General features: G+C 42.9%; 1 long non-coding RNA gene across 1 annotated transcript in view; it reads right to left on the bottom strand.

The window, feature by feature from the left end:
• Positions 1 to 1,206: 1,206 nt before the first annotated feature.
• Positions 1,207 to 9,608, bottom strand: part of LOC141271066 (uncharacterized) — an 81,834-nt gene continuing 73,432 nt past the window's right edge. Inside the window, exon 4 of the long non-coding RNA XR_012321818.1 lies at positions 1,207 to 1,584. This is a non-coding gene — a long non-coding RNA (uncharacterized lncRNA). The remainder of the gene's footprint in view (positions 1,585 to 9,608) is intronic.

Below are 9,608 nucleotides of genomic sequence, written 5' to 3'. Positions count from 1 at the left end.
TAACAATAATGTTATAATTGGAATTTTTATGATAATAAAAAAAACTTACCATCTCTGTCTTCATTATATTCCATAATATGACATTTTCCATGATACATTTATTGATGAAATTGTTGTCCAATAAAAAACAATAGGGGTAACATTTCTCCTTGTGGAGAGTGACATACCAGCTCTGGCATGCCAAGATAAGGAGGCTTATTCCCCGTGCAATGCTCCTCTGGGAAATGTAATATGCAAATTGCCTCTTCAGAGAGGAAGAGGACTTGAACGCTATAGTGCCACCTGTGGGAAGCATTAATCCTACAAGTCACTATTGACCCTTTAACGAGCCTTGCAATATGACTTGGGATAAAAGCCAAATCAGAATCTCAATTTGCAGACAGTGTTTCGGGGTATTGCCCCTCGTCAGTGCAAAGTATGAGATCTGATTAGGCTAGATGAGATGCTCTGGACTGAGGTCTAAGGGGTAACGTGTCTCCTTGTGGAGAGGGACTTTCTCCACAAGGAGAATCCACAAGGATACATTTAAACCGAGACATTTGGAAATTTGCAGCTGTAGACCATCCTGATGAGGAATCTACTGAGACCTCCAGAAGCAGATTAAAATCTTCTACTAATATAATAATCCCCTTAGAGAAATTAGCAAATGTCTTTAAGTATTTTTTCCAGGTTAACACTTGGCTCTAATTTGGGAGATAAACTATTGCAAAAGTGAATAACCTATCATACTTTTAGAAAGAGATAACATCCTTCAGGATCCACCTCAGAGTCTATCACTGTGTGAGGCAACACCAATGTAGTCCCAGTTTTATATAGGTCATTTACAATATATCAGAAAAAGCATGACTACGACTATTCAGTGGTGTAAAAAAAATCTATCACTTTATTAGATAATGAACAATAAAAACATGATTAAAATACAGTACAGGATCCATACAATAAAAAGAAACAGAAAAAGTGAGGAGAAAAGGAGCGGAACAGCTAGAAACCCCAAGGTATGGCACAATGCAAGTGAGAAAATGGATAATAAAATTATATATACGTGTGTAAAAGAAGGTGTGATGTGTTGACCAGTGAATGGCACCAGTAGATAGAACAATGTATCCAGTAAAGTGCAAAGTGTTCACCAATAATATAGAACAACTAAATCATTCAGAAACAGTCAATATGCTGACAATAACTATACATATAATCATAGCTGGTGTCATTCACTGCGGAGAAGCGCACCAAGGATGAGTGGGAATCAAGGCACTGGATCTGGGCAAGGGAAGTAAAGCCCTCTTTATTTTTTTATTATTAAAATAAACTATAGGAAAAAAAACTTTTTTTGAAAGAGACAACTTCTGAGTCCGCTTCGGAAGCCTTCTGTGAAAAATTGCATTTCTTTTACAGGTACAACACATGCATCACAGGGGAAGTATTGTCAGGATAATAAATAATACAAGTGTCCTTCTAAATGTAAGAATTCAAATAACACATATCCATTATCCAATCCCAGGGTAAGACAATCCATTGTGTGCCAAATCTGCTTTTCTTATTGTGCTGTCAACATTGTGGTGAAGAAGATCAACCAGCCAACTTGAACTAAAAGAAAAACAAATTAGGAAAATGTTAGATGTCTATTTTTTATGCGATTATTCTTTTATCTGTAATTAGTGTAAAGTTGTTCAAAGAGCAAAGGTTTTTCAAATGTGTATATGAAAAGTTTTTCTAAAACTTTAATGAATCCACGCGTTCTAATACCTCATTCTCCTAATCTATGAAAAGTGTCAAACTAGCTCTGTATCCACTCTTTTTAAGACCTCATTCAGATTGGGAACAATTTTTATCAGTGGTTTGGACCCGAGTTTCATCAGTGTCTGGTCAGTTTGTCAGCTTTTACTAACAATGCTGCATGAGTGATTTTCTCATATGCAAATAACAAAAAGAATTGGAAATCTTCCCTTATACATTGAAATGTTAAAAACAGCACATGGATTGCTCACTAATGGCATCCATGTGCTGTCTGTGCTGTCTGTGATTTTCACAAGAGCCATGGACTTGTATGAGTCATTTTTATCCTTGACTCGTGAAACGGACATGTCTCAGTGACTTTATTTTTTTAGACACGTGCTCCACAAAAAAACACGAAGTAATGAAAAGCACCTTAGCCAATACCGAGTATGTGTTCTATCTGTCAATAACACAGATTTCACATATATGTAAAAAATAGGCATCTACACAAGTGGTCAAAATTGTTGGTACCCCTCAATTAATGAAAGAAAAACCAACAATGGTAATAGAAATAGCTTGAATCTGACAAAAGTAATAATAAACTAAAATTCTATCAAAATGAACAGTCAGTCATTGCTTTTCAACCCTGCTTCCACAGAATTTTTTTAAAAATTAAACTCATGAAATAGGCCTGGACAGAAATGATGGTACCCCTGAAAATAATGTGACAAAAGGAACATGTTAAATCAAGTTGTGTCCACTAATTAGCATCACAGGTGTCTACAATCTTGTAATCAGTCAGTGGGCATGTATACTGGGTTACAGATACTCACTGTGCTGTGTGGGGACACGGTGTGTACCACACTCAACATGGACCAGAGCAAGCAAAGGAAAGAGTTGTCTCAGGAGATTAGAAAGAAAATTATAGACAAGCATGTTAAAGGTAATGGTTATAAGACCATCTCCAAGCATCTTGATGTTCCCGTGACTACAGTTGCACATATTATTCAGAAATTTATGATGCATGGGACTGTAGCCAACCTCCCTGGACGTGGCCGCAGGAGGAAAATTGATGACAAATCAAAGAGACGGATAATACAATGGTAACAAAAGAGCCCAGGATAACTTCTAAAGAGATTGCAAGGATCCATTATTGTTTGATCCAAAGTGCACTTCATGGGAGATGACCAAGGAGAACACCATTGTTGAAAAAAAAACATAAAAAAGCCAGACTGGAATTTGTCAAACTACATGTTGACAAGCCACAAAGCTTCTGGGAGAATGTCCTATGGACAGATGAGACAAAAGTGGAAGTTTTTGGCAAGGCACATCAGCTCTATGTTAACGGACGGAAAAATGAAGCATATCAAGAAAAGAACACTGTCCCTACTGTGAAACATGGAGGAGGCTCTGTTATGTTCTGGGGCTGATTTGCTGCATCTGGCACAGGGTGTCTTGAAAATGTGCAGGGTACAATGAAATCTCAAGACTATCAAGGGATTCTAGAGAGAAATGTGCTGCCCAGTGTCAGAAAGCTTGGTCTCAGTCGCAGATCATGGGTCTTGCAACAGGATAAAGACCCAAAACACACAGCTAAAAACACCCAAGAATGGCTAAGAGGAAAACATTGGACTATTCTGAAGTGGCCTTCTATGAGCCCTGACCTAAATCCTACTGAGCATCTTTGGAAAGACCTGAAACATGCCGTCTTGAAAAGGCAACCTTCAAACACGAGACAACTGGAGCAATTTGCTCATGAGGAGTGGGCCAAAATACCTGTCGAGAGGTGCAGAAGTCTCATTGACAGTTACAGGAATCGTTTGATGGCAGTGTTTGCCTCAAAAGGTTGTTCAACAAAATATTAAGTTAAGAAGGGTACCATTGTGGCACCCTGCTACTACAGGTACCACAGGACCCAAAAGGGTGCACGTATGGACTTCTCCACAAGAGGCCCTCATTACATTACAAACACCACCAGAGGGAACCCTGTTAGGGATATATATATGGAGGGTGGAGTCAGGCAATGGAGTTCAGTCAGACAGTGTGCTGGCACTTAGACCAGTGAAGAAGCAGCATGGGAGCTGCTGTGTTCTGAGGGCCCTGAGTGTGGCCGAGGCAAGGAGAGAGGAGTTGAGGGGGCAGAGGAGCATTTGAGGCTCACCCCAAGACACAATCCGAACATCGGGTCCGCGCCTACAGGGTTCTCTACACCCAGTAGGGACAACCGGCATACCAGGAGAATTCCAGACCCCTGGTCATTCTGAAGCTACCATCAAATACAGGACTAGGAACCACGAAGGCCCTAGCGTCCAGGGATAGTGGTTGCCAAAGAAAAGTCCTACTACCAAGCGGTCAGGTGAGAGAGCAACATAACATAGAAGCTAGGCCAAGTTCCAGGTGGGCCAGAAGCTTAGAGAGGGGAAGAAACGGATCAGGAGGCCTTATACCCGCTCACTGGGGAGAGTCCTGACGTGCACCCTTCCTAGCAAGTACCCTGGACCATACCTGCCGTTACACCAGTAAAGGTACTGAAGTGAATCCCCTGTGTACGTGTCCGTCATTCCCCCTGACCCGACAGGGCCATCTTTCACCTGCATTCCTTCCATCAACCCTGCCCCGGGGGTCCGCTTCGCCTGTGGGGAGCAGAAACATCCCAGGTGCCATCCCATCATCCCCCGGAGGTCTGCAGCAGTGCTGGTAACCATTACCAGAATCCACAGGTGGCGTCACAAGACAAACTGCTAACAAAACCCCTTTTAAAGAGTGACCCAGAGGACGGGCCCGGGAGCCGACTGCCGTGATATCCTACAAAGAAGGTAAAGGCCCGGGTCCCGAGTCTCCCCCATATATCCCCCTGGGCGAGTCACCATCATTTCTGTCCAGGCCTATTTCATCAGTTTAATTTTTTTTTAAATTCTGTGGAAGCAGGGTTGAAAAGCAATGACTGACTTTCATCTGTCCATTTTCATAGATTTTTCATTTATTATTACTTTTGTCAGATTCAAGTTATTTCTGTGACCATTGTGGGTTTTTCTTTCATTAAACGAGGGGTACCAACAATTTTGAGCACGTGTGTAAGTGAAGCAAGTGGAGTTTCTACCAGACAATTAAAAAAATATCCCATCTGGGCTACATCTACTCAAAAGAAAATTCCTCCAGCAATCATCCATCTGGATCTGAGTACAGACTACTCGTCGATTAATTGGCATTACTTGGGTAAGCTACAGAAGGTCACGCATTATCCAGTATTCCACAGAAGGTAAATACATTGTATTCAAAGGGAATCTGTCACCGGGTTTTTGTTATGTAATCTGAGAGCAGTATAATGTGCGGGGCAGAGACCATGATTCTAGCAATGTCACTTACTGGTCTGCATGCTCTCATTTTGACAAAGTTTTCTCTGCTACAGATCTAACAGTTCTCAAAATGCTAAGCCCTATATAACCCCACCCCCACTACTGATTGGCAGCTTTCTGTGTACACTGTGCATAGGCAAAAAGCTGCTAATCAATGGGGGGAGGGATTACACAGAGCAGTTGACTAGGAGACACGAGACACCTAGTCCTGCAGTGACAATCTCATGCAGATAAAACATTGATTTTACTGACATAGCAACACAGCCTAGTACAAATGGCTGGTATCAGGATCTCAGCCCCTAAATTCAGTTCAATTCCATTGAAAAAAAAATGAAATCTTTTCGGGTGGAAAAAGATTTCCCAGCCAGCCAGCCTACTATATACAGTATAATACAGGTATACTGTAGATATACTATAGGATAAATATGCTGCTAAGATCCTCACAATATGATAGGAGAATTGCTGGACTGCAGAAACCAAACTATTGCAAAACATCCATTAAAATGCACTTAAAGGGAAGGCGTCGCCTGATTCCAGCTGTCCAAACCACAGGTGGCATGACAAAGCCTGGCTGCACAACTACAGCTAGGTATCTTTTCTCTGAAACTCTCCAGCACTGCCCCTGGCCGGCTCTTCCCAGCGCTGTTATAGGTAATTGACTTGTCTCTCTCTATCGAAGATAACTGTCAATCACCTCTATCAGTCATGGGAAGAGCCGGCAGAAGCCATGGCTGGACTATCTCGTCTCTCTCCCTCTGGCCTTGTCTTCTAACTAAATGTTCAGATAAAATATACTACAATCGGGCAGCCAGGCTCTAATTCATGCTGTCTGTGGTTTGTGCAGCAGGAATCAGATGCCAGGTTCCCTTTAGATTAATGGAGGTGGTCCTCTGGAACAAGGAATGCTGTAACAGAAGTTTAATATGCAGCGGTGTGTAAAAGTCTACAAGTGGAACAAATGAGGCTACAAGAAAGTGACAGGGGCTAATACTGGTTGTAAGGGGGCATCTGAGACTGGGGTAGGATGTAAGGGTGGCATCTGAAGCTGGTGCAAATCATAAAGGGGGCAACTAAGGCTGGTTCAGTGTGTAAAGGTGGCATCTGAGGACAGTGCAGACTGCAAGAGTGGCATCTGAAACTGATACAGGTCATATGTGGGTACCTGAGGTTGGTGCAGGCTGTTAGTGGGAATCTATGGCTGGTGCATGCTTATCTAAGGTAGACATGGCTAGTAAGGTAGACATCTGAGGCAGGGTTCCGGGGACATTTGGGTCAGTGATAAGTAGCAAAACCAATTTTACAAATAATATTCTGCCTAAGGTCACAGGTTTTTGCTTCTCTCACTCTGGTTGAGTGATGGACAAGCACCGTTCTTAATCACACCTAAGAGCAGATTTGTTGTAATTAGTTTTATGGAATCTACATTTTAAGCTTTGAATGAATGAGGCATCCTAAATAGTAACAACCAATGCAGCTTGGAGTCGAACTGTTATTCAGATCTTTACCAGCAGATGGCAGATTAGTCCTTGGTTTTGTCTTTTGCAGCTCAGCGTCCCATGATAGGGAACCACTAATCTAGACATCTCTCTTGTCCAAGTTGTATTTGATTTTTTTCCAAGGATGTTGCCCAGTCTGGTAAATCAGTAAGGTGAGCCTTAGGCCGGATTCACGCATGTATTTCATGGTCTGTATATGGACTGTATAGCTTGGAATGACCGCAAGTCTGCAGACCCAAACGTACAGCCTCATAGACACATTTGAAGCTCTAACCTCAGGTCGAAAGATTTGGCGCCAGACCGAGCATTGCGGTCTTATATGGACCATAAAATATTCTCGTGTGATCCCGACCTTAGTAAGCAGATTTTTCATCAGAACCCATTCCCTCCTCTTGAGCTGTGGTAACAAAGCAAAAAGCCATCAGCTCTATCTGTTCACCACATACAGTTAAATATCAATATAAAGTTCTGATATGGCTCTGATTTAAACAAAATATTGGCGAACTGCACAAGTAGCAATTCCCAGATAGATTTGCAGAGATGACTCACCCCCAGGGCCGTGGGGTACTCGGCAGCCGGGCCTCTGGGTGCCGGTGGGGAATATCAAGGTGGCTGGCCCGGTCCGTGGTCAAGGGCGGTCACCCAAAAGGAGAATATGTATAAGGGATTTGGAAAGTTCGTGACGACAAAAAGGGGGCCGCCGCTGCGGAGCAGTCCTCTGAGGCAGATGGTAGGGCAGCTTATGATGGAATGGCTCCCCACAGGTGGAGCGGGCCTCAGGGCAGCGTGGGGTAAAGGGTGGTGGTACAGGGGAGAGACGGCCAGGACGGTTCAGGAAGAAATGACGGACACTCACACGGGGGTTTGCTTCGGTACCTTTACTGGTGATGATGCAGGCACGGTCCAGGGTACTCGGTAGGCAGGGTGCACTTCTGGACTCTCCCCAATGAGTGGGTATAGGGCCTCCTGATCCGTTGCTTTCTCTTGCTAAGCTTCTGACCTGCCTGGAGCTAGGCCTGGCTTTATTACTGTCTCTCTCTCTTGCACCTGCTGACCTGGTGGTAGGGCTTTCTCCTGGAGATCACTCTCCCTGGACGCTGGGGCCTCCGTGACTACTAGCCCTGGTACAATAATAGTCAGCGTTGGTCGGCCTGGGACTTGTAGTCCTCCAGGTATCCGGTGGTCCCTACTGGGTGTAAAGGTCCCTGTAGGCGCGGACCCGGTGTCCGGTGTATATTTCGGGGTGAGCCTGGTACGCTCCTCTGCCCCCTCAACTCCTCTCTCCTTTCCTCTTTCCTTTCAGCCACTCTAGGGGCCCTCACTAGGCTTCAGTGTGTGCTGTAGGCCTCAACTTGCCTCACACAGCAGCCTGCGTGCTGCTCTTTCACTGAGCACACTAAACTCTAAAACTGAACTGCCTGGCTCCACCCTCCATATATATATCCCTAACAGGCTCCCTCTGCTGGTCTGAGGTGGTAGGGTGGAGGTGTGTGAATATAATGAGGGCCTCTTGTGGAGAAGTCCATCCATGCACCCTACTGTGTTCTGTGGCACCTCTGCGCAGCAGGGCGCCACAGAATCTTATTTAAAGTTGAAAATTAAATTAAAGGGGTTTTCTAGACTCCACATAATTTCCTGCTGATTATCTGAAATCTTTTGCCGCCTCTAACAGGTTTTCCTGCAGGATCACCCGGCATTTAGCTACATCCATCTTCCCATAAACTATGATTAGCCTCCCAGTCCCTGCTGAAGAAAACCATGCACATAGAATGCTTATGCCACCACCATGTTTGATGGTGGAGATGGTATTTTCAGGGTGAAGTCCAGTGTTAGTTTTCCGCCACACATAGCTTTTTGCAAACTGAAAATGGGAGTTATTCTAGCTTGCTTTCAAAAATTGCTTTGTTCCATATAGGCTAGATTTGTGGAGTATACAACTAGTAGTTGTCCTGTGGACAGATTCTCCCACCTGAGCTGTGGATCTCTGTAGCTTCTTCAGAGTGACTATAGTCCTCTTTGCTGCTTTTCTAATTATTGCTCTACTTGCCTGGGATGTCAGTTTAGGAGGACGGCCATGTCTTTATAGGTTTACAGTTGTACCATACTCTTTCCCTTTTTGGATGATAGATTGAACAGTGCTCTGTGAGATTGGGCTATTGTTTTATAACCTAACCCTGCTTTACTCTTCTCCACAACTTTATCCTTGACCTGTCTGGTGTTTTCCTTGGTTTTCATGATATTATTTGATCTCTAATGTTCTCAAGCAAACCTCTGAGACCTTGACAATAGAGCTGTAGTTATACTCAGCTATACTGAGAATAAATTACAAAGAGATGGACTCTATTTACTAATTATGTGATTTCTGGAGGCAATTGGACATTCAGGATTTTATTTAGAGGTATGAGGCTACAGGGGGCTGAATACAAATGCACGTCACATTTTCAGGTTTATATTTTTAAAATAATTTAAAAACATATATAATTTCCTTTACATTTTACAAATACTTGTTCCTTTGTGTTGATATATCACATAAAATCCCAATAAAATACATTTAAAGTTTGTGGATGTAAAGTGAAAAAATGTGGAAAAGTTCATGGGGTATGAATACCTTTTATAGGAACTGTATGTAAAGTTGTAGAACCATGCAAATTGATTTGTACCTGTATCCATTAGATACTAAATGTTTAACAGTATGAAATCAGCTTGCGCCCTAAATTTTCAGTATGATCATACAAATCTGTTAGCATTTGAGGCCCCATTTTACATTTTTGCCCAGAGCCACACTTTGTGTAAAACCGGCCCTGTACGTAGCCAAGCTTGAGTTGGTTAAAAGGCAGGCACCTAAAGTCATACATGAAATACTGTAGAAGCACTGCAATTCCAACAAGGATTATGAAAACTGGGGCTGAGTTGGAGAAAAGTTTAGAGGGGACTACGTATAAGTAATAATAATTATTAGGTATTATGTACCTATTGGTTGAATGACATGTATCTCGTTAGAAAAGTTTGAGCACATGAATGAAAAACCTACAGACACACAAGG

Source organism: Phyllobates terribilis, unplaced genomic scaffold (genome assembly GCF_046119375.1).
Source record: "Phyllobates terribilis strain yellow unplaced genomic scaffold, ASM4611937v1 Scaffold_5__5_contigs__length_657084704, whole genome shotgun sequence".
In the NCBI taxonomy this organism is placed as follows: domain Eukaryota; kingdom Metazoa; phylum Chordata; class Amphibia; order Anura; family Dendrobatidae; genus Phyllobates; species Phyllobates terribilis.
The sequence above is the reverse complement of the archived record's forward strand: the minus strand, read 5'-3'. Positions and strand labels throughout refer to the sequence as shown.